Source organism: Pelophylax lessonae (genome assembly GCF_965119305.1).
Source record: "Pelophylax lessonae genome assembly, chromosome: 10".
NCBI lineage: Eukaryota > Metazoa > Chordata > Amphibia > Anura > Ranidae > Pelophylax > Pelophylax lessonae.
The window spans coordinates 57,149,198-57,175,158 of NC_138777.1; the positions used below are offsets into that span (position 1 = coordinate 57,149,198).

General features: G+C 44.6%; 1 protein-coding gene across 1 annotated transcript in view; it reads right to left on the reverse strand.

Moving 5' to 3' along the window:
* ELP4 (elongator acetyltransferase complex subunit 4) overlaps positions 1-25,961 on the reverse strand; it is a gene marked incomplete at its 5' end in the record, with an annotated part of 557,453 nt that overhangs the window by 349,470 nt on the left and 182,022 nt on the right. The window lies entirely within an intron of this gene.

Consider the following 25,961-nt stretch of genomic DNA (forward strand, 5'->3'; position numbering starts at 1 on the left):
AGAAGATCTGCTCGAAGAGGCAGACGCCAAGGAGCGTCGACCACCAGATTCACGAGGTCCGCGTACCAGGACCGGCGAGGCCAGTCCGGCGCAACAAGAATCACTGTGTGAGGTTCCGAGTGCAACCTGCGAAGGAACCTGGACAGCAATTGAATCGGCGGAAACGCATACAGCAGCCGATACTGATGCCACGGGGCTACTAACGCGTCCGACGCGTCTGCCCGAGGATCGCGCGTTCTTGCCACGAACCTTTCGACCTTGTTGTTCAGACGAGACGCAAACAGGTCCACCTCCGGAAGACCCCACTTCGCGCACAACATCTGGAAGACATCCGGGTGGAGAGACCATTCCCCGTGATCCAGGGTCTGGCGGCTCAGATAATCCGCCTGCCAGTTCTCCACCCCCGGGATGTGTACCGCCGATATCGCCGGGACGTGTGTCTCGGCCCAAGACAGAATGTCGGCCACTTCCCGAGCCGCTCGGGCACTCCTGGTGCCCCCTTGGTGATTGACGTAAGCCACTGCCGTGGCATTGTCTGTCTGCACCCGAACCGGACAGCCGTGCAGCCTGTCCGTCCAACGTTGAAGGCAGAGATTTATCGCACGCAACTCCAGAATGTTGATCGGGAGGGAGGATTCCTCCTCCGACCAAGTTCCCTGGGCGAACAGAACGCCCAGAACACCACCCCAGCCCGACAGGCTGGCATCCGTGGTGATCACCGTCCATGAAAGAGGACGAAAAGACTTTCCCCCCGACACCGCCGGGGACTGGAGCCACCACAGAAGATCCCTTCTGGTGCGATGGCTCAACGAAATCTGGATATCCAGAGATTGTGGACGCCCGTCCCACCTGGACAGGATCTCCGCTTGGAGACCCCGCGTGTGAAACTGGGCAAAGGTAATCGCCTCGAAAGCCGAGACCATCAGTCCCAGACACCGCATGCATTTCCGCAGAGACGAACACGGAACGTCCCTGAGGGACTGGACTTCTCCCTGAAGAGTCTTGAGTTTGTCGTCCGGTAGGAAGACCTTCGCCTGGACCGAGTCCAGGATCATCCCCAAATAGGGAAGACGAACCGACGGACACAGCGTCGACTTAGGACAATTTATCCTCCAACCAAACTCCTGCAGAGTCTGCACCGTGACGGACAGATCCGTCTCCATACCCTGGCTGGTTGCAGACCGAACCAGAATATCGTCCAGATACCCCAGGACAGAGATGCCCTGGGCTCTTAACAAAGCCAGCAGTGGTGCAAGCACCTTGGTGAAAACCCGCGGAGCCGAAGCAAGGCCAAGGTAACGCCACGAACTGGTAGTGATCCTCCGCAATGGCGAATCGAAGGTACCTCTGGTGACCCTCGAAAATGGGGATGTGTAGGTACGCATCCTTCAAGTCGATGGAGGCCATGAATTCCCCCGGAACCAGGGCAGCCACCACCGACCGCAGAGATTCCATGCGGAACTTGCGAACCCGCACAAAGCGGTTCAGAGCCTTCATCAAGTCCAGAATTGGACGCACCTTGCCCTCCTTCCTGGGCACGGTGAACAGATTTGAATATAACCCCCGAAATCTGTCCCGATGAGGCTGTGAGACCACCACTCCCTGAGCTCTCAGGTCCCGCACCGCTGGGCGCAGATCCCGCAAACGCTCTGGAGACAGTTGAAGATTTGAGGGGAAAAAATCTGCTCTCCGGCCGAGAGAGAAACTCGATCTTGTAGCCAGAACGAACGATTTCCTGAACCCACCTGTCCCGAACACGGGACAGCCATGGTCGTGGAAAACCGAGCAAGTGTCCCCCCACCCCAGAACCGGGTGAGGGCGCCCCTTCAGGCCGCACTGTTGTGGGCAGCGGATCCAGACTGGCCGCACTTCTGTTTACCTGTCCACGGCTGCTTTTGGGAGCCTTGAGCTTTGAACGGCTTGCCCTTATAGTGTGGCCGAAAGGCACGAAAGGACCCCTGAGAGGGCCGAAAGGAAGCACGCTTCTTACCAGAAGTCGCCTTAACCTTGTGAGATTGGGGCAAGAGCGCGCTCTTACCACCCGTGATCCCCTTTATCAGTGTATCCAAGGATTCGCCAAAAAGGCGAGAACCATCATATGACAGATTGGCCAAGATCCTGCGCGAAGACTGGTCCATAGACCAACACTTCAACCAGACCAGGCGGCGAGACAACACCGCCACAACGTGCACACGTGCAGCCAACGGAACCGTAGCCAGGTCCGCATCACACAAATACATGACACCCTGATGGACTTGATCCACCATATCCAACGTCGCCTGAGGGGCAGAATCAGCCACCAAAACGCGCCTAAGCACCTGCGTCCAGCTCGCGACAGCCTGGGCCGCCATCAGCGAAGCAAACAGAGCTTTCAGCATAGAACCCATATTAGAATAGGTATGGCGAGCAAGAGACTCCAGCCTCTTGTCCGTGGCATCCCGGAACACCGGGGTATCCTCAGTAGGAATCGCAGTGGACTTATTCAAAACCGCCACCGCGTGATCCACCGGAGATGGTACACACCAGCGCCTGTCAGTAGCGGGCGTAAACAGATACCGCAGCTTGAACCTACTGGGCACAGCAAAAGGTTTTCGGATATTGCGCCATTGTTCCTTAACCGCACTCTGAAAATCATCAGTGCAAGGAAAAACCTGCGACGTTGTGCGTCTGCGCTTCGTCCCATAAGCTGCCAAGGCAGCAGGGGGACAGGGCTCATCCTGTAACTGCAGCGTTTGCTTGATAGAAGCAACCAATTCATCCATGAGCGCAAGCTCTTCAGACGAGCCCGGGGGAGAATTATCAACCCCCTCCACCTCAGCCTCAACCTCGGACCCTACAAGATCCAGGGATGAACGGGACCCCGATAGGGAGACCCCAGCCACAGCAGCCCCAGCACCATCACCCTCTGATCAGAGGAAAGTAAAACTCTGGGCCTTTTAGAGGATTGAGCAGCCACCAGCAACTTTTCACCTGAATCGCAAGGCTAGCCACAATCGCAGCCAAATCCCCCCCTGGGGGGAAAACAGCAGTCCCCTGGCTCCCCACCAAAATGGTAGGAAATTTGCTTCCCTGAGAATCCATGCCCCCAAAAAAATATGTGGAAACAAATAAAGGGTGACTGTCCCTTTAAAAAGCGCGGCGAGCGCAGCCCACCGCAACACACACACACCCACACAATCGCCCCCCACACGGAGAAGTTACAATACAGGCATGGGTACAGAGATAGGGGAAAAACACCTGGAGGGTCCGCTGCTGCCTCGATCGGTGCTCTCAGCAGGAAGTGCTGACATGCAGGGCGCTCCATGCGAGCCTTTGCGAGGCTTCAAGAAAATGGCCGCTTGCCTGTGTAACATGCGGCCGGAGCGAGCACATCCAAAATGGCGTCGTTTGGCGCCGAAACCGCCGTTCCTACACCACCATAAAGTGGAGTAAAAACACACCACATTGCAGAAAAAACATGGCGGACCACCGCAGCGGCGCTGTAACGTGCTCCAAACATGATTCAATCATGCCCCACAGCACACAGCTATTCACACATATAGTCTGACACAGGTACAGTGCAGCACAGCCCCCCCTCCTTGCAGCCCACAGCATGCAGCCAGAGAGATAGGGACAAACAACTCCACAGTGTGAACACAGGCAGGGTAACACAGTCCCAGACTGACAGCCCTCCCAAACAGACAGGTCCCCACATAAATACACTTACCTCCATGGATGGCGTGGGGAACCCGCACAGGCGAACAAGCCACCGCACATGAGGCAGGGAGAGTCGCATCCAGGACGCAGCACAAAGGTGGGTTAAGAAACCGCACAGCGTCCAGTGAGGTAGCCACCTCACCAAAGCATCCCTGCACGGAACAGGGATGGGTCGTTCATTCTGCCAGGAGCTGTACCTGACTGAACGCTCGATGATGGGCCGAGAAACCACTGACCCACAACCTGCGACCAGGGGGGTCAGCCCGAGACACAGCCCGCATGATCCTCTTCATCAGAAGACTAAGTATGCTGGTAAAATAACAGCTAAGTAAAGAAGAGAGAAAAAACTCAAATAAAATCAAAAAAAGAAAGGAGAAAGGCCGAGGCAAAAAGCCCCAGCACAGAAACAGCCAGCCACTCCTGACAAGCTAGACATTGAAACTGAAGCATGGATACAGGAAGTAGGAGGGTATTGACTGAGGGGACCACCCCCTGGGGGTGGGATATGTTAAAAGCTTTTGTAATAACATATTCTGTTGCCTAGCTACTCCTTCGGAGCAAAGTCTAATACCCCATTGTGACGAATATGAAGATGGCGGCGACTGTCGGAGGACGTAAGAGAAAAAATATTTTCAAAATGTGAGGGTTGTACTCACTTCTGTGAGATACTATATATATATATATATATATATATATATATATATATATATATATATATATATAGTTTTTTGTTGAATTTTAAACAAACAGAGCTTTCTAGACCTATATTAGATTAATTGGTAGCAGGTAAACGAAAAATAAAAAAATAAATAAAAGTATGCAGGCTTTTCAATTTTCTTTGTTACACCAGGATGGACTCAAAAGTAATAGGATCTAAACAGATGCACATCCATTTTTATCCACCTGTCCATTGACTTATATAGAGCTTTCGATCAGTTCTACCTGAAAAACTGACAGGTAGACCTGATCAGGGGCCAAACAGTAAGAAAGACAACAAAACATAATAGAGGATCTAACCCTTCCCCAACTATCTTAAATAATTGTTTTTACTGCTATCTAGGCCCTCTTGGGGAGACGTGCCCTTATTTCCTGTTCTGTCTGACACCCGTCACAGAGACCTCTGGGGGCCCGCATTTCAAACATGTCAGCAGTATTCTGTTGTCTTAAAGTGACAGTCTCGGTAAGACACATTTAAACTACCATATGATAATACCAACTGAGAGTCCACTTTAAAACTTGTCTGCAGCTTTAAGCAATCACTGATACTATGTTACTCCCTGGCTACATCTACAAAACTCTAATACCCAGCAGTCAGCAAAATGTAAATGAATATTCCAACTCCTTTTCAAAAAACATAAGTGTTTTCACAATAGACATGTGTACATCAAGAGCAAAAGACAGACACTTTCAGTGAGTAAATTCCCTAAATTTAAATTATTGTTAAAATAAAGATTTTGCTTTTTCTAATAATTGTCTTTACCCTCATTATGAAAAACACACGATTAAATAAGACTGACTGAACAGGGACTAATGTGGCTGAATTAATAAGTGTTCCCAAGATGGCTGCTTCGCAATCTCAGATGGAAAACGTCTTGGGCCCTGTGGGTAAAAATGCTAAGTTAAATTAAGTTATCCTTATTAGAAGAGATGTTAGCAGATTGAGTGCTTTCTCTTTGGCATTTGCAACACAAGTTGATTAGTAGGCGTTTTCTCTGAGAAAACAAGATAAACTTTTTTTTTTTTTTTTTTGTCTTTTTCATTTTCTTTTTAATAACTCCTCGGTGCCTCGTGACGACGGCGCACTAGCTTTCACCTTAATAAAAAGGGATGAGATTATGAGATCTGCCTAGAGGCTGTTTGAGTTGGCCCATCACCATGTGTAAAGCATTCGGTAATACAAACACTTCCCATGTCTGCAAAATCCATAGATAACCAAACATGCCAAACCTTGTCTTGTCCCATCCCACTTCTGGATCTGCGGTTAGAGACTTCATACCATATGCTCATATAGCCTCTGGAGCCAATAATAAAAGGCAGGAGAAAATGCCAGGAGCTTTGGTTTGAGGCACAGATAGATAACAACATACCGATGGAAGTACAGCCCAAACATCAAATGTTGTATGAAGAGCAATGGTTCACTCTGATTACTTGATGTACAAATCAGGGCGATGCAGATTGGGTCCCAGTCCCAGGTTAATTATATTTTCAAACGATACAGATGACTGAAGAATTAAAAGGTTTTCTTTTTAAAGTATTGTAAAGAGGTTGAGGTAACCTTAAAATAAATAGAAGTCCCCATGCATCAAGGATCCCATAAAAATTAGACTGGGGGTCAAGGACTACCTACCTAGTGACCAGACTCAAGATATTCGCTCCCTGCCTGAGAGTTCTACTGGCACCCTGGAAATCATGATTGCACAGTTCAGTGCTTCTGTGGCATGCCACCAGGTGCCTTAAAGGCTTTCTGTTTGTGACAGATGTGCAGTTTTATTTGACTGGATGTAACCCACTACTAAGTCAAAGGACCAGTCTTTGGAAATGAAGGGATAGTTGTTTGAAATCCCAAGAAAACAGATAACCACTGTCTACATATTAAAAAAATATATACTGTAAATAACTGGAGAACTTCTATAAAGACCAACCTTTCACAGCAATATCAAGGGAGCCTTGCACCAGATTCACTCATTAAATGTATCACAAATTATTAAGTGATTTTATACAACAAAAATAAGGAGAATGAGGCAGGGGTCCAAGTGAAAAAAAAAAAAAAAGTGGAACATAAAAACTTGATAAAAATAATGTTCTTTAGCAAGGAACATACGTTTTACATTAATAATTATGCTACCGAAATTAGAGTGTCCTGCAAATTGTCTACAACATTGCTCCTGTTTCTTATTGTTGGAGGCTGCCATTTTGCTGAAGCCCAGAGCTCCTAAACAGCAGTAAATCTTTTACCCGTCAGCAGACCGACCTCTACAAATTAAGCACAGTGCCTAAAAAATAAGAGCACAACTGAGCATGTGCAGAGCAGGGTGAGACCGTGTATTACTGGATTTTAAACAGCATAGACACTTATTTTTAAAGGATAAGTTCACCTTTGGGAACATGTTACATGTTCTACCCGATTTTAGGGTGGAACATGTGACGTGTTCCATGTGCTGCAGCCACCCGCTGCCCGCTCCCACTTCCTGTGGCAGAAGTACGAGGAGAAGTCCCCTGTACTAGCTATCACTGATTGAAAACAATGTGGTCATGTGGGCTCTGTGTTTCTGAATGTACTACAAGCCCCGACATCCATTGCAGCTGTCGGTTTGTAGTTCTCAATTAACTACCATGGCACTGTGGAGCGCCGTATAGTTCATTGAGTCTTCCTGTCAGAGAGTATCGGCCTACCAGTACGGGATGTACAGGTAAGCCCATACACTGACAGTGTGCAGGAGACCTGCACTGCATCAGAAATCCACTGATCACTGGTGCAATGCTTTCCAGGCTCCTGCAACAAAAAATAATGAATGCACATTTTTTTACTTGCATATAATGTGCATTTATTATGTTTTTAAAAAGTGAACTTAAACTTTAATGTTTTACAATGCTACATCTGCAAAAAGGGCATGCTGAAGTGATCTAGCAGGACTTAATTTTCTGACTAAAGTTCCACTTTAATGGAAATGTTTTACCTATTGCTCCTGTTATATTATACAAAGAGACAAATGTCAGTTTGCAATCTATAGTGGCATAAGTAGTAGTACCCTACACAGCTGTATGAGCTTGTACGTCAAACAATTCCAAAATCATGACCATTATTATATTTGGTCATATAGTGTAGTATAGTGTGGCCTGCAATCATGAAACGCGCATGTCGTTTAGGGCCATGAAAGTCTATCACTTAAGATTCTTACTGCACATACAGTTACAGTATAACTTAATGTAGGTCCTATAAAAAGTAACACAATGCAGTGGAGTCTCCGCACACACTGCTCTAATCCAAAAGAAAATCCTACAGTATTTGTCAAATTGACGCAACAACCAATTATCACAAGTCCTGCATGCTGTATAAATACATTAATGTATAACTGCTGTATAATATCTTCAAAATGCTTTTTACCTAACATTTAATAAAGTAAAAATCCAGTTTGATAAAAAAAATAAAAATAAATAACAAGTACAAGATATGTAAAGTGCTTTGAAGAAAATTTTTAATGTAATTTGCTTAAAAAAACTGCCTATCCATTTTAGCTATACAAACAGTTCAGCAAACGCAAAGAAATCTTCTTGTAAATATGACAACAGCATTTCGCTTAGGACTTCCCAGACTCCTCATCCCATATTTCTACAGACAGCATAAAGTCAAACTACAGGCAGTTGCTGTGGCACCCCCAACAATGATCTGAGGTGTACCCCACCGTATGTTTTGATAAGATCATTGTGAAGGAGGATGCATTTCTAAGGGTCTGCGGGTTGCAGTATTTCCTATTCAAATATTGGGTTGTTATACTTAAGTAGACCCTCTCACTGATTTCAGAAGGTACACTGGCATGGCTATCATAATACTGAACACAAGTAGGTAGGAAATAAATAAAGTTTGCAAAAATTAATTGCAACAGATCTGTTTTTTTTTTTTTTTTCTTTTTTTTTTTAACGTGTGGACAGTCAGGATGAGGTGTGTGGCTGATACTCATGCCAGCTTTGGACACTGGCGTAGGTAAGAAAGGAAGTACATTTCCACAAAATGTTTGTTTTGAATACCATAGAGAAGGGTTAAAAGCCCATCTGACATTTTTTTGCTGTGTCCTGCTGGGAAGATGTCCCAGAAAAAAAACAGGTAATGAGAGCGGAATTCCCCTCAGATAAAAAAGAGCCCCCTGTATAAAATGTATCTGTACCTCCTCTGAGGTTCTGAAGACAACTGTAAAATTTAGAATTTTACTTATGGCTCGTATCGAGAGCCGATTCCGACCATCAAAGCAAAGAAGGGACAAACTATATAACGTTTCATGGACGGGAACATAACAAATACATTTTGTTTAATGTGCACCGCCTTCATACGCTTTTCATACGAGAAATATCAGGACCGCGCACGATCAGAAAAATGAAATACTAACAAAAAAAAAGTTTTTGTCGTATGAGAATTTTCGTACATTATTTCTATCCTCTGTTTCAAATTGGCCTGAAACATTGAGGAAAATCGGCTGATCGTTCGCCCAATTTACTCATAGTATGTACAGGGCTTAGCTCTCTCAGTGGCAATAGCCATCACGACAGAGTTAAGCTGACCATAGATGGATAGAATTTCAAATGAAAAGAAGGTTCTAGAGGCTAGTACACACAGGCTGAATATTGGCCAGTTCAACAGAGAGCATCCGACATTTGACCAGTGTGTACAGCAGCCTGTCCGACATCATTACTGGGTCAAATCGAAATTGCTTTTAATATTTGATTTACCAAACAAAATCCTTAGAATGATACGAATGGTTCTGAGAACTTTCCTATGAATTGTCCTCAGGCTTTTCGCAAGAATTTTTGTTTGAAATTGTATCCATCCACGGCCAGCTTAAAAGATAGGTTGCTTTCTAAAAAAAATAATAATAAATGCCCATTTTTTGCAGGTATTATTTTTTTTAAGGAACTTGTAATGCATTGTATCCACAATCAGCAGATCACAGGTGCCATCTCAGGCTCCTGCAGCGTATCTGTCTGCTCTTAGCTCAGCATACAGTTAAACAATGACAGGAAAACTCAATGAACTACCCAGAGCACTCACACACTCACTACACTGCAGTCACAAAGGATGTCGGTATTTCTAGTTAATTTATTCACAGATCTCTGTAGATGAATGATACGGCCGCAGGAGAAAATTGTGAGAGTGGGTGGGGGGAGAAGTTTGCCGGCCCGCAGTCGTAAAATGGGCGTAATATGTAACATGCTTCTAAAGGTGAACTTATAAGACAGACAGCATTAAAAACCTAATAGGTTTTTTTTTTATTCTCCCCACTTTATTTAAAGAGGAGCTCCAGTCTGAAAAAAGAAAAATGTAAAAGTCAGCAGCTACAAATACTGTAGATGCTGACTTTTAATGTAAGGACCTTTACCTGTTTAGGGATCCCGCGATGTTGGCACCCCAAGCCGATCAATTGGCTTCGGGTGCAGGTGCTGGCATTGTAAGTAAGGGAAACCTTTCAGGCTTTACAGACAGTTTCCTACTGTGCTTGCGTGAGGCACGCAGCACTTTCTGAATGGTCCCGTGGTCTTCTGGGACTTGCGTGTGTCCCAGAAGGCATCGGGGAGAAGGAGAGGGGAGGGCTGGAAATGTTGTAGATCGCAGATTGGTGGTCTTAATCTGAAGTGAGAAAACCAGGAACCGCTGCCCCCTACGCCCCAAAAAAAGTCAAATGTGGCAGTGGAGAGGGGGAGAGTGTGAACAAGCAGAGTTTCCCCTTTTGGGTGGAGATCTGCTTTAAGATGAAAAAACACATTTAGGCTAAATTTACATATCTGCAAATTGGATGGTTTTAAACTGCATCCAGTTCGCATGACATGTGTATGTGATTAGCTCTAAATGGAGCCGGTTCACACATATCTGGGGTAGCTGTGGTTCAGTTTCAAAAAGGGTCCTGTATGTTTTTTTGGATGCGGTTCAGGTGTGAATTCAGGAAAAAATCTGCCCTCGATTTGCACCTGAACTGGTGAACAGGGACGCACCGGACATTTGTGAACCCAGCCTGAGGCATTTCCATGTAAAAAACAGTTAATAATAAAAACATATTGTAATTCTGGGCAATAAAGTGAAAACAATAGCTTCATATTGCTCTAAATCACTTAACCAGTTCTTTAATCAACTGTTTGATTTTACCTTTAACATCACTAGTAGGGTTGAGTGGACACCTAGATGTCCGTGTTCGACGGGTTCGGCCGAACTTTAAAAAAAAGTCCGGGTCCGTGTCCCGGACTTTTACCGAACTTTTCCCGGACACCGAACCCCATTGAAGTCAATGGGGACCCGAACTTTAAGGCACTAAAATGGCTCTAAAACACCAAAGGAAAGGGCTAGAGTGCTGCAAATGGCAGCAAAACGTAATTAAGAGCATGGCAAGTGCTCTGCAAACAAATGTGGATAGGGAAATAACTTAAAACAACAAAAAAAAACAGAAAAATAAAACAATGTTCTTCTTCATCTCTGAAGGACGAGGCCCATATGGAGTAGGAGGGAGGTTGAGGTGGTGGTGGATGTGGCGGTGACATAGGCGTGCGCACAGGGTGTGCTGGGTGTGCCTGGGCACACCCTAATCACCTAGGGCACATAGCATTGCCAGTGAGGAGATGGGAAAGATCTCCCTGGGACCTGCTCTGCTCTATTTCTCCTTGCCTACAGGTACATGGCCCCGATACATTACTCTCCCTGCTGGCAAACACATGCATGTGTATTTCAACTTTGGGGTGCACACCTTAATGCAATAGGCTGCGCACACCTATGGGCGGTGTAGGTGGAAGCGGCGGTGGAGGAGGACCAGGGCCGGATTAACAGCATCATGGGCTTGGTGCTGAGGATTTTGAAGGGCCTTAAGGGCCGTGCCTTGCCATGCACCCAGAGGAGGAAGGGTGCAGCCATGCATGCCTAATTCAACATGGGATGCTGTCTCTGAAGCCCATAAACACATCCATGCATCGCCAACTGTCCCTCCTTGTCCGGCCTTCACGCTGTGTGGGGAGGTTCTGAGGGTGCTGCCTGGGGAAGCGAGCATAGAAGCCAGACTTCTGTGTTTACAAGTGACAGAAGAGCGGTAACAGTGAATATGGCCAACCCGGGGCCTATATAAAAGGTAGGGGCCTGGAGCTGCAGCTCCAATAGCCCCTACATTAATCTGGCCCTGAGGAGGAGGACGAGGTAGCCAACACTGCTTCTTTTCAAAAATTTTAAATGAGGGTACACCCCAAAAGAGTGAGAAAGAGCAAAAATGGAACAATGGGTGGGTAAGGTCGGTATCCATTGCTATTCTGCATAAGGTACGGAAAAGTCCCGTGGGATCCATGCCTGGTTCATTTTAATGAACGTGAGCTTGTCCACATTGTCTCTGGACAGGCGGCTGCGCTTGTCTGTTATAACGCCCCCAGCCGTGCTAAATACCCGTTCAGATAATACACTGGCTGCAGGGCACGCCAGCACCTCCAAGGCGTAAAGGGCAAGCTCAGGCCATGTGCCCAATTTGGAGACCCAGAAGTTGAAGGGGGCAGACCCGTCATTCACTACATGTAGGCGTGTGCACACATACTGCTCCACCATGTTGGTAAAATGCTGCCTCCTGCTAAGACGTTCCATCTGAGCTGCTGGTGCTGCTGTTTGTTGTGGCGTGCTGACAAAGCTTTTCCACATTTCGGCCATGCTAACCCTGCCTTCTGAGGTGCTGGCGGTGCCCTGGTTGCGTTGGCGACCTCCTCCTCCTCCTCCTCTGCCTTGTGCTTCCACTGTGGCCCCGCTGTCAGATGGGAATGCCAGCAGCATGGCGTCTACCAGCGTGCGCTTGTACTCGCGCATCTTGCGATCGCGCTCCAGTGAGTGAATTAAGGACGGTACGTTGTCCTTGTAACGGGGATCCAGCAGCGTGGCCACCCAGTAATCAGCACAAGTTAGAATGTGGGCAACTCGGCGGTCGTTGTGGAGACACTGCAGCATGTAATCGCTCATGTGTGCCAGGCTGCCCAGAGGCAACGAAAGGCTGTCCTCTGTGGGAGGTGTATCGTCCGTGTCCTCTGTATCCCCCCAGCCACGCACCAGTGATGGCCATGAGCTGGCCTGGGTGCCACCCTGCTGTGAACATGGTTCCATCTCCTCCTCCAGCTCCTCCTCCTCCTCATCATCCTCCAGAACTGTGCCCCTGCTGGACAATTGCGTCCCTGGCGTTTGCGTGTGCAGGAACCCACCCTCGGAGCCCCTTGCGAATGACTGCCCTGAAAGCCTTGGAAATGTTACCTCTTCATCCTCCTCCTCCTCCTCATCCTGTGCCACATCCTCTTCCATCATCGCCCGAATAGTTTTTTCAAGGAGGCATAGAAGTGGGATAGTTAAGCTGAGAACGGCGTCATTGCCACTGGCCATGTTGGTGGAGTACTCAAAACAGCGCAACAAGGCACACAGGTCTCGCATGGAGGCCCAGTTAAATTAAATAGCGGAATAGAAAATATGATCCAAAAAAAGTGTATGTATATCACACGTACACAACCACACTGGGCCCCAATTACTATTGTTTGTACCCCTAAAAGGCTAGATGAGGAGTAGGGGGAGTATGGAACAGGCAGCACCCTCAAACCTTCAGAAGTATGAGATGAACCCCAACAACTTGGAAAGGTGGATCTCTCTCACACGTACCAACACAGACTATCCCCCAATTTAACTGATCCCCAAAGGTTTTTGATTAAATAGCGGAATAGAAAATATGATCCAAAAAAAGTGTATGTATATCACACGTACACAACCACACTAGGCCCCAATTACTATTGTTTGTACCCCTAAAAGGCTAGATGAGGAGTAGGGGGGGTATGGAACAGGCAGCACCCTCAAACCTTCAGAAGTATGAGATGAACCCCAACAACTTGGAAAGGTGGATCTCTCTCACACGTACCAACACAGACTATCCCCCAATTTAACTGATCCCCAAAGGTTTTTGATTAAATAGCGGAATAGAAAATATGATCCAAAAAAAGTGTATGTATATCACACGTACACAACCACACTAGGCCCCAATTACTATTGTTTGTACCCCTAAAAGGCTAGGAGTAGGGGGAGTATGGAACAGGCAGCACCCTCAAACCTTCAGAAGTATGAGATGAACCCCAACAACTTGGAAAGGTGGATCTCTCTCACACGTACCAACACAGACTATCCCCCAATTTAACTGATCCCCAAAGGTTTTTGATTAAATAGCGGAATAGAAAATATGATCCAAAAAAAGTGTATGTATATCACACGTACACAACCACACTAGGCCCCAATGACTATTGTTTGTACCCCTAAAAGGCTAGATGAGGAGTAGGGGGGGTATGGAACAGGCAGCACCCTCAAATCTTCAGAAGTATGAGATGAACCCCAAAAACTTGGAAAGGTGGATCTCTCTCACACGTACCAACACAGACTATCCCCCAATTTAACTGATCCCCAAAGGTTTTTGATTAAATAGCGGAATAGAAAATATGATCCAAAAAAAGTGTATGTATATCACACGTACACAACCACACTAGGCCCCAATTACTATTGTTTGTACCCCAAAAAGGCTAGATGAGGAGTAGGGGGGGTATGGAACAGGCAGCACCCTCAAACCTTCAGAAGTATGAGATGAACCCCAACAACTTGGAAAGGTGGATCTCTCTCACACGTACCAACACAGACTATCCCCCAATTTAACTGATCCCCAAAGGTTTTTGATTAAATAGCGGAATAGAAAATATGATCCAAAAAAAGTGTATGTATATCACACGTACACAACCACACTAGGCCCCAATTACTATTGTTTGTACCCCTAAAAGGCTAGATGAGGAGTAGGGGGGGTATGGAACAGGCAGCACCCTCAAACCTTCAGAAGTATGAGATGAACCCCAACAACTTGGAAAGGTGGATCTCTCTCACACGTACCAACACAGACTATCCCCCAATTTAACTGATCCCCAAAGGTTTTTGATTAAATAGCGGAATAGAAAATATGATCCAAAAAAAGTGTATGTATATCACACGTACACAACCACACTGGGCCCCAATTACTATTGTTTGTACCCCTAAAAGGCTAGATGAGGAGTAGGGGGAGTATGGAACAGGCAGCACCCTCAAACCTTCAGAAGTATGAGATGAACCCCAACAACTTGGAAAGGTGGATCTCTCTCACACGTACCAACACAGACTATCCCCCAATTTAACTGATCCCCAAAGGTTTTTGATTAAATAGCGGAATAGAAAATATGATCCAAAAAAAGTGTATGTATATCACACGTACACAACCACACTGGGCCCCAATTACTATTGTTTGTACCCCTAAAAGGCTAGATGAGGAGTAGGGGGAGTATGGAACAGGCAGCACCCTCAAACCTTCAGAAGTATGAGATGAACCCCAACAACTTGGAAAGGTGGATCTCTCTCACACGTACCAACACAGACTATCCCCCAATTTAACTGATCCCCAAAGGTTTTTGATTAAATAGCGGAATAGAAAATATGATCCAAAAAAAGTGTATGTATATCACACGTACACAACCACACTAGGCCCCAATTACTATTGTTTGTACCCCTAAAAGGCTAGATGAGGAGTAGGGGGGGTATGGAACAGGCAGCACCCTCAAACCTTCAGAAGTATGAGATGAACCCCAACAACTTGGAAAGGTGGATCTCTCTCACACGTACCAACACAGACTATCCCCCAATTTAACTGATCCCCAAAGGTTTTTGATTAAATAGCGGAATAGAAAATATGATCCAAAAAAAGTGTATGTATATCACACGTACACAACCACACTGGGCCCCAATTACTATTGTTTGTACCCCTAAAAGGCTAGATGAGGAGTAGGGGGAGTATGGAACAGGCAGCACCCTCAAACCTTCAGAAGTATGAGATGAACCCCAACAACTTGGAAAGGTGGATCTCTCTCACACGTACCAACACAGACTATCCCCCAATTTAACTGATCCCCAAAGGTTTTTGATTAAATAGCGGAATAGAAAATATGATCCAAAAAAAGTGTATGTATATCACACGTACACAACCACACTAGGCCCCAATTACTATTGTTTGTACCCCTAAAAGGCTAGGAGTAGGGGGAGTATGGAACAGGCAGCACCCTCAAACCTTCAGAAGTATGAGATGAACCCCAACAACTTGGAAAGGTGGATCTCTCTCACACGTACCAACACAGACTATCCCCCAATTTAACTGATCCCCAAAGGTTTTTGATTAAATAGCGGAATAGAAAATATGATCCAAAAAAAGTGTATGTATATCACACGTACACAACCACACTGGGCCCCAATTACTATTGTTTGTACCCCTAAAAGGCTAGATGAGGAGTAGGGGGAGTATGGAACAGGCAGCACCCTCAAACCTTCAGAAGTATGAGATGAACCCCAACAACTTGGAAAGGTGGATCTCTCTCACACGTACCAACACAGACTATCCCCCAATTTAACTGATCCCCAAAGGTTTTTGATTAAATAGCGGAATAGAAAATATGATCCAAAAAAAGTGTATGTATATCACACGTACACAACCACACTAGGCCCCAATTACTATTGTTTGTACCCCTAAAAGGCTAGATGAGGAGTAGGGGGGGTATGGAACAGGCAGCACCCTCAAACCTTCAGAAGTATGAGATGAACCCCAACAACTTGGAAAGGTGGATCTCTCTCACACGTACCAACACAGACTATCCCCCAATTTAACTGATCCCCAAAGGTTTTTGATTAAATAGCGGAATAGAAAATATGATCCAAAAAAAGTGTATGTATATCACACGTACACAACCACACTAGGCCCCAATTACTATTGTTTGTACCCCTAAAAGGCTAGATGAGGAGTAGGGGGGGTATGGAACAGGCAGCACCCTCAAACCTTCAGAAGTATGAGATGAACCCCAACAACTTGGAAAGGTGGATCTCTCTCACACGTACCAACACAGACTATCCCCCAATTTAACTGATCCCCAAAGGTTTTTGATTAAATAGCGGAATAGAAAATATGATCCAAAAAAAGTGTATGTATATCACACGTACACAACCACACTAGGCCCCAATTACTATTGTTTGTACCCCTAAAAGGCTAGATGAGGAGTAGGGGGGGTATGGAACAGGCAGCACCCTCAAACCTTCAGAAGTATGAGATGAACCCCAACAACTTGGAAAGGTGGATCTCTCTCACACGTACCAACACAGACTATCCCCCAATTTAACTGATCCCCAAAGGTTTTTGATTAAATAGCGGAATAGAAAATATGATCCAAAAAAAGTGTATGTATATCACACGTACACAACCACACTAGGCCCCAATTACTATTGTTTGTACCCCTAAAAGGCTAGATGAGGAGTAGGGGGGGTATGGAACAGGCAGCACCCTCAAACCTTCAGAAGTATGAGATGAACCCCAACAACTTGGAAAGGTGGATCTCTCTCACACGTACCAACACAGACTATCCCCCAATTTAACTGATCCCCAAAGGTTTTTGATTAAATAGCGGAATAGAAAATATGATCCAAAAAAAGTGTATGTATATCACACGTACACAACCACACTAGGCCCCAATTACTATTGTTTGTACCCCTAAAAGGCTAGGAGTAGGGGGAGTATGGAACAGGCAGCACCCTCAAACCTTCAGAAGTATGAGATGAACCCCAACAACTTGGAAAGGTGGATCTCTCTCACACGTACCAACACAGACTATCCCCCAATTTAACTGATCCCCAAAGGTTTTTGATTAAATAGCGGAATAGAAAATATGATCCAAAAAAAGTGTATGTATATCACACGTACACAACCACACTAGGCCCCAATTACTATTGTTTGTACCCCTAAAAGGCTAGATGAGGAGTAGGGGGAGTATGGAACAGGCAGCACCCTCAAATCTTCAGAAGTATGAGATTGTGTTCACTGTACCCCACAAAGATTGAGTTCACTGCACCCCACAATGATTGTGTTCACTGCACCCCACAAAGATTGTGTTCACTGCACCTCACAAAGATTGTGTTCACTGTACCCCCCAAAGATTGTGTTCACTGCACCCCACAAAGATTCTGTTCACTGTACCCCACAAAGATTGTGTTCACTGCACCCTAAAAGGATGTTGTTCACTGCACCCCACAAAGATTGTGTTCACTGCACCCTAAAAGGATGTTGTTCACTGCACCCCAAAAAGATTGTGTTCACTGTACCCCCCCAAAGATTGTGTTCACTGCACCCCACAAAGATTGTGTTCACTGCACCCCAAAAAGATTGTGTTCACTGTACCCCCCAAAGATTGTGTTCACTGCACCCCAAAAAGATTGTGTTCACTGTACCCCCCAAAGATTGTGTTCACTGCACCCCACAAAGATTCTGTTCACTGTACCCCACAAAGATTGTGTTCACTGCACCCCAAAAAGATTGTGTTCACTGTACCCCCCCCAAAGATTGTGTTCACTGCACCCCACAAAGATTCTGTTCACTGCACCCCACAAAGGATTTTGTTCACTGCACCCCAAAAAGATTGTGTTCACTGCACCCCAAAAAGGATTTTGATCACTGCACCCCAAAAAGGATGTTGTTCACTGCACCCCAAAAATGATTTTGTTCACTCCACCCCAAAAAGATTGTGTTCACTGCACCCCACAAAGATTGTGTTCACTGCACCCCAAAAAGATTGTGTTCACTGTACCCCCCAAAGATTGTGTTCACTGCACCCCACAAAGATTCTGTTCACTGTACCCCACAAAGATTGTGTTCACTGCACCCCAAAAAGATTGTGTTCACTGCACCCCAAAAAGGATGTTGTTCACTGCACCCCAAAAAGGATGTTGTTCACTCCACCCCAAAAAGATTGTGTTCACTGCACCCCACAAAGATTGTGTTCACTGCACCCCAAAAAGATTGTGTTCACTGCACCCCAAAAATGATTTTGTTCACTGCACCCCAAAAAGGATTTTGTTCACTGCACCCCAAAAAGGATGTTGTTCACTCCACCCCAAAAAGATTGTGTTCACTGCACCCCAAAAAGATTGTGTTCACTGCACCCCACAAAGGATTTTGTTCACTGCACCCCAAAAAGATTGTGTTCACTGCACCCCAAAAAGGATGTTGTTCACTGCACCCCAAAAAGGATTTTGTTCACTGCACCCCAAAAAGATTGTGTTCACTGCACCCCACAAAGGATTTTGTTCACTGCACCCCACAAAGATTGTGTTCACTGCACAGCAAAAAGGATTGTGTTCACTGCACCCCAAAAAGATTTTGTTCACTGCACCCCAAAAAGATTGTGTTCACTGCAGCCCAAAAAGATTGTGTTCACTGCAGCCCAAAAAGATTGTGTTCACTGCAGCCCAAAAAGATTGTGTTCACTGCAGCTCACACACAGAAAAATGGATGTGGATCACTGACACCTGCCTATCTCCAATCCCACACCACACAGCAATATCGATTGTAGTTTGTAGAACACAGTTTCCCTAAAATTCAGCAGACTCTGTCCCTAACAGGATTGAGAAGAGATCGTAGATCAGGATTGAGTGCAGATTCACCCCACCCCCCACACAGCAATATCGATTGTAGTTTGTAGAAGACACTGACCCTATAATTCAGCAGACTCTATCCCTAAAATGCCTACAACTCGCCCTGCCTAAACACTCCGACCTGTCCCTCAATTCTATCCGGACACAAATGGTTTTTTCCTGCCTATCTTTCCCTAATCAGCAGCCAGCACATTGATGTGTGCTCTGTCCCTTAGCTAAGCAGCAGAATGACGCTGCTGCGGCGGCTGCCTCGAACTTATAAAGACTTGGTCACATGCTTCAGACGGCCAATCACAGCTACTAAGACATTTGCAGGCATGGCTGGGATGGCTTAAGGCACACCAGTTAAACGATTGTTGATTGGCTGTTGAAAGCCCGCCATGAAAAGAGCGCCAAAGCATGCAAAACCCGGAAATAAAACGACCGAACACGGATTTTTACCCGAACATACAGTAAAGTGTCCGTGTCCGTGTTCGGGTAAAAAAAATCCAATTATTCGGTACGAACACGAATAATACAGTCCGTGTTCGCTCAACACTAATCACTAGTCAAACATTTGGGAATAAATAGGTAAAAACAAAAATGAAACGGTTCATTTCTTGCACAAAACATGCTCCGTGTAACGCAGAGAACATTCTTGGCAATGGCCAGATTTCCCAGAATGCAGCAGACACTAAATGGTCACATGGCATTTAGCGTACCAGCTCTAGTCTTGGCATTTGACATTCAAGGAAAATATTTCAAGAACGCTACATTTGGTATTTCTCATGATAGGTAATGTGTGACAACAGCGAGGGATATGCTACTATTCAGCATCTATCCATGGTGTAACATTCATCCTACATTTCGTTGCATATCATATGTCTGACTTGAAGAAGGTAGAAAAGAATTAATGAGGGGGAACGCCAGGCCTCTCCTGCTGTCTGTATCACCCATTTCAATGTACGGCCAAACAAACAGAAGACTAAGTAGCCCAAGGATATACATAACAGGCAACACTAAAAGCTGTAAAAGAAGTGACCACTGTGATTACTTCTTACGGGCTTGACTTCCCAGCGATTAGCTTCTAGTGACAGTGAAGCTGATACAATCTCAAGTGCTTACTTTACTTATTACGCACATGGTTAAGCAAGTCAACAGTGTGCTTCAATACTTTCACTAGAGGGATTTAATAAGTACTGCTCAGTCAACCTTTCAGGCTTGCGATGGAGAGCTACGTTCGAGATACGCCTAACATAAACACTCTTGTTGGGTGACTGCTCCTTCCCCCTTCAATTCTGACAGGGGCAGCCATGTGCCACAAACACTCTTAGGACTCAGTGAATGAAATAAAGGGATTTTTTTTTTTTTTTTTTTGCAAACTGGCAACTTGTGTGTGGTCAACAGTAATTATCACTTCCCCAACAATAGTCCTAATACTTTAAGTTAAACTTCAAACATATATTTAAAAAAAAATAGCAACTGGTGTTTTAAATCCGGTAACAATCACATGTTGTGCTAACCCCAACATAAATGAAAAAACGTCATAAATAATATTATAGTGCTAAACAGGTTCATAAGTCCAATGTGAAAATAAAATTCAAATTGAAAAGAAAAAAGTGCAAGGTGGTCCAAGAAATGGATGATATCCCCCATGGTGGTTATTAGCTGAAAACAGTGCTTTGAAAGAAGATGGCACAAACTCCTCCACCAACATGCATCCAGGGAGGCTTACCAGATAGCCATGACCTCCCTATGACGGGAAGGTCAAACAGCGCATCTGCCCTAAGGGCTATTAGGGTCGTTAGGCCTGGATCCTCTGGATATCAGGACTGTGTCACTCATCATATAAAGTACCTCTAAACACTCTCAATCGCGGGATCATATGCATGCATTTGCAAAGAAAAAGTGCCACATGGTGTGTATCAATAAAACCAATTGTAATAGTAAAAAGAAAGTCACTGACATTTAAAACTGAATAGTTTGGCATTCAATACATCAATTCCAGCCAGTAGGCAAAATGGCTGCACATAAACTTCCCAGTAGCATGATGATATAACAGCAGGCTCCATCCTCCGCGTTTTGCCAAACCTGACATCTTCCAGGGCATGGTGTTATAAATATGACTGGAGATTCATTTAAAAGATCAAGGGCTTTAAAAGCTAATTCTAGCACTGTATTCATTTTTATATAATACGAAAAATAACTGAATTACAGAAAGTATGCCCAGCGCAGAATTCGCAATGCTTAGCATGAGATTAACCAAGGAACTTGAGACTCCTAAGGGGGAGGAAGTACCAGGATCCCCAGGATCATGTTCCTGAGGGAGGGGGGGATCCAGACCACACCCTGACTGGTCAGAAAGGTCGTCCAAAAAGGAATAAAGGAGAAAAAAAGAACTCTGCTTCACCACCCAAATTACGAAGGTAAGCAAAATTATTATTTTTTTTTTTAAGTGTTTTTTGGAAGTGGTGCCCATTTGTGATGTCTTGAAAGATGATTTGCCAAAATATGTTTGTACTAATGTATGTACTCAAATTAGTTTTGATCTCAGCATCCTGTGATCCCAGTACAGCCGTACTGAGATTCGGAGAGGGAGTGTCTACTAGAAACCAATCAGGCTGATCTACAGTATCCATGTAATGACAGGGAACATGATGGCAGTGGGCTGCTGTTCCTTCATTGTCCAATCAAAAATCCGGATGGGGGTTGGGGTGTTTGTTCTAAAGTGGTTCTAAAGTCTAGGTGTTTTTTTACCTTAAAGAGTAACTCCACTTTTGCTAAGAAAAAAACATTCCCCTCTGGGTGATCTATGTACATTGCAAGGATTTTTAACAAACTTAGGCTCCTTTCACACATGCGGACCGTTCAGATCCGCCTGTCAGTTTTTCACGTGGATCTGAACGGATGCTCCATGCATCTCTATGGGGCAAACGGATGTCAGCGAAGACATGTCCGCTGACATCTGATCCGATCCTGTCCGTCAAATCCAAACGGATGGAAACCCTATTTTCCATCCGTCTGGTGGATCGGATGAGAACAGACAGGCGGTCCGTTCTCATCCGATTCCCCCATAGAGGACAGCGGGGATCTGACACCTCCATCTCCGCACACAGAGCAGAGAGGGAGCTGTCATCCACCTGCTCAGCAGGCTGAGCAGAACAGCTCCTTCGACGGAACGGAGCCGTGTGAAAGGGGCATTAGTCTTCGATTTCTACCTTTTGTTATTCTGAAGAAATCCCTGTGTGTTTGTGTCCATGTGCTGATTGACTCTAATGGGAGTGAATTCAGACTGTAAGGAAAACTGAAGGGTCTGAATTCCTTTAGATGTGATTTCCTATTGGGAGTATTTCATCAAAAATTAAATTTTTGTTGCAGGGGATGCCTGAAATCTGTTTTGTATCTTAGTGTAAACTTCTTGGAAAATCAGTGAGCCAATCACACCAGCAGGAAATTATGTTTATGGAGGGTGTTCTGTACACATTCTGTGTACAAAACACCTCCAGGTTGGCATATTGAATTGCATTTTACAAAAAATTACTGAGCTGCATATGGAAAAGGAAAGGTAATTTTTAATAACATTCTATTAAAATATGACTTTTGTCGCAATTGTTTATGCTATAATATTATTTTTATTTGCTTTTTTTTCCCCCCACGAAAGTGGAGTTACCCTTTAATGGATTTCCTGCAATAGGGTAAAAAAACACTGCTACTTGTACTCTTTCCCTCCCTAAACACTTACCTGACACCTCTCACGATGCATCGCTGTCCCTGCGGGTAGCCCTGCTCTCCTCTCTTCCTGGGTTCACTGGCTACATTGGATTCCCTGGCTACATTGTTTTTCAAACCATGTGAGGAGGGAGGGGGTGGAGCATGGTCGAGCCGTACTGTATGTGTCTATGAACGCACACAGCCCAGCACATAGCTTGTTGTGGGGGCACTCAGAAGAGAGGAGGAATACAGAGCGCCGGAGGGGTCCAGTAAACAAGAGGTAAAATATTTTCTATATATGTACAGTATTTCAACTGCAATTAGAGTCAACCCATATTACAACCATAACTTCTCTATTATACAATAGAAACATAAAAGGCAGTATCTAAGTGGCTGTAACACTACCAATCTAGTTACTTCTTCTTATAGAAAACCAACCTTACATTAATGTGTTCTTACATTAAACTTAATCTGTTACCTTGACAGGAAAGGTGGAACATAAGCACAAAGGATTAGACATATTCCCAAGCATCCCAGTAGTCCTTTTATATAAACAGTCACTTTAGCGCTTAGAATTCACTTATGGAACTTTCCTCCTGCGCTGTATTATTGTTCCTTCAATGTGACTAGCTGCTCACTGAGCAATAGTAAGGTGCAAGAGGGGATGTGCCAGAGCTTGACTGTCCGAAAATGAGCACCTTGGGTTTAAGAGGTTTCAGGGGAACAATATCAAAACGTGTGAAGACACTTTTGTACCTACAGTCCTGTGAAAAAGTATTTGCCCCCTCCCTGGTTATTTTTTCTTTTTTTTTATCATTTTGTCACACCTAAATGATTTAGCAAATTTTAATAGTACACAAAGATAACCCAAGAAAATACAAAATTCAGCTTTTAAATGATGATTTCATTTATAAAGGGAAAAAAAAACTGTTCAAACCTGCCTGGCCATATGTAAAAAAGTAATTGCTCCCCCCCCCCCCCCCCATTGCTAAACCATAAATGAACTGTGATTAACTAAACTTTTTGGAAAGCAGGGTTAAATTTAACTTGCCACACCCAAGCCTGATTACTGCCAGACCTGTTGAATCAAGAAATCGCTTAAATACAGTAAAAGCTGTCTGACAAAGTGAAGCACGCCAATAGATATCAAAAAGCAACACATAATCCTGCGATCTAAAGAAATTCAAGAACAGATGAGAAACAAAGTAATTGCCATGTTTTAGTCTGGAAAGGGTCACAAAGCCATTTCTAGGGACACCAGCGAACCACGGTGAGAGCCATTATCCAAAAATGAAGAACACTTGGAACGGTGGTGAACCTTCCCAGGAGTGGCCCGCCTACCAAAATAACTTCAAGAGCACAGTAACGACTCGTCGAGGAGATGATAAAAGAACCCAGAACATCTAAAGAACTGCAGGCCTCATTTGCCTCAGTTAAGGTCAGTGTTCATGATTAAACAATAAGAAAGAGACTGGGCAAATATGGCATCCATGGGAGAGTTCAAAGGTGAAAGCAACTGCTGACCAAAAAGAACACAAAGGCTCATCTCACATTTGCCAAAAAACATCTTGATTATCCCCAAGACTTTTGGGAAAATATTCTGTAGACTGATAAGAACCTTTTGGAAGGTCTGCATCCCGTTACATCTGGCATAAAACTAACAGCATTCCATAAAAAAAAACATCATAGCAACAGTCAAACATAGTGGTAGAAGTGTAATGGCTGAGGTTGCTTTGCAACTTCAGGACATGGACGACTTGCCATATTTGACGAAACCATGAATTCTGCGCTCTACCTGAAAATTGTGAAGAATGTCTACCCATCAGTTCCTGACCCCAACCTCAAGTGCACTCGGGTTATGCAGCAGGACAATGATCCGAAACACACCACCATGTCCACCTTTGAGCGGATTAACAGAAAAAAAAATTAAGATTTTGGAGAGGCCTAGTCAAAGTCTGGACTTAAATCCGATTGAGATGCTGTGGCATGACCTTAAACAGGCCGTTCATGCTAGAAAACCCTCCAATGTGGCTGAATTAAAACAATTCTGCAAAAAAGAGCGAGCTAAAATTCCTCCACAGCAATGTGAAAGACTCATTTCCAGTTGTTGCAAAGGCTTGATCGCAGTTGTTGCCACAAAGGCACAACCAGTTAGGTTTTTGGGGCAATTACTTTTTCACGTAGGGCCAGGCAGGTTTGGACAGCTTTTTTTCCTTGATAAATGAAATTATCATTTAAAAACTGCATTTTTTTTTTATTTACTCTGATTATCTTTGAGTAATAATAAACTGAGTTTAATGATCCAAATCATTTAAGTGTGACAAATATGCAAAAAACAAACAAAAAAAAAACAGTAAGGGCTTTGCCACCATAACAGTTCAGTAACATGAGGAAAGTACAAGTTTACTTTAAAATTAACTAGTCAGGTTACTTTGTGGTGCCTTCAAGTATGTCTGTTAAGCCTCATCTAGTTTTGGTGAGTCTGATGACCCCACAGATCCCAGACCCACATTATACATAGTGCCTTATATTCTTGCTGACAATAGTGTCAAAATACAGGAACCTTGTGTGTGGAGATATGTCTACTAATCCTTGAGTAGTTTTATGTATGTCTGATGACCCCACAAATCCTAGACCCAAACTGTACATACAGTTCATCTCAAGTAAGTCAGCGCTAAGCCCTACCCACCCAAAACCATGCCCCTTTTTTCAGTAGTTCCCTTTGTTGTCTCCATGGACAGTGAAGTTTTCCATTTTGGGCTGTTGACTAGCAAGGGCCAGAGCTTAGTTATTAGTCAGCTGGAAGTAAAAGCCTGAGCTACAAGCTTTGAAAACTTGCATTTTGTCATTCCTTACTGACCTGATAACCTAACAGGTTAATTTCCAAGTTTAGTTTGTGAAAATACTGAGTCAGCTACACATTAAAATGTTTAAAAGTATGCAGTAGGACTGTGAAATTCCTTTAATTATCCTCCTTGTTACCAAGGAACTCATGTTTTAACCTCCATGCAAACTAGATTGACCTTTCCTACACCAAACAGTTTCAAGTTACCAGCAGCCTCCCTGCTGTCACCGCATACAAATCCAAACGTTACCTGAAGCTTAATGTACGTAGAGAATGAACTCTGTATCACCTCACCTGAGTGCATATCAACTAACCATACCACAGGTTTGTCCCCATCTTCATTGCCCGGAGCTGACCTCTCACTGCCTCTTGTCAATCCCAACTTTACCTTTTAGCAGCACTACCATCTTCTCAAATAGTAATTTAAGGTTTCTGGTCAAGAGTTCAACCCTGGAGAAAATAACGCACGGATTCTGTAACTTCTGTCTGCCAATCATACATCTGATC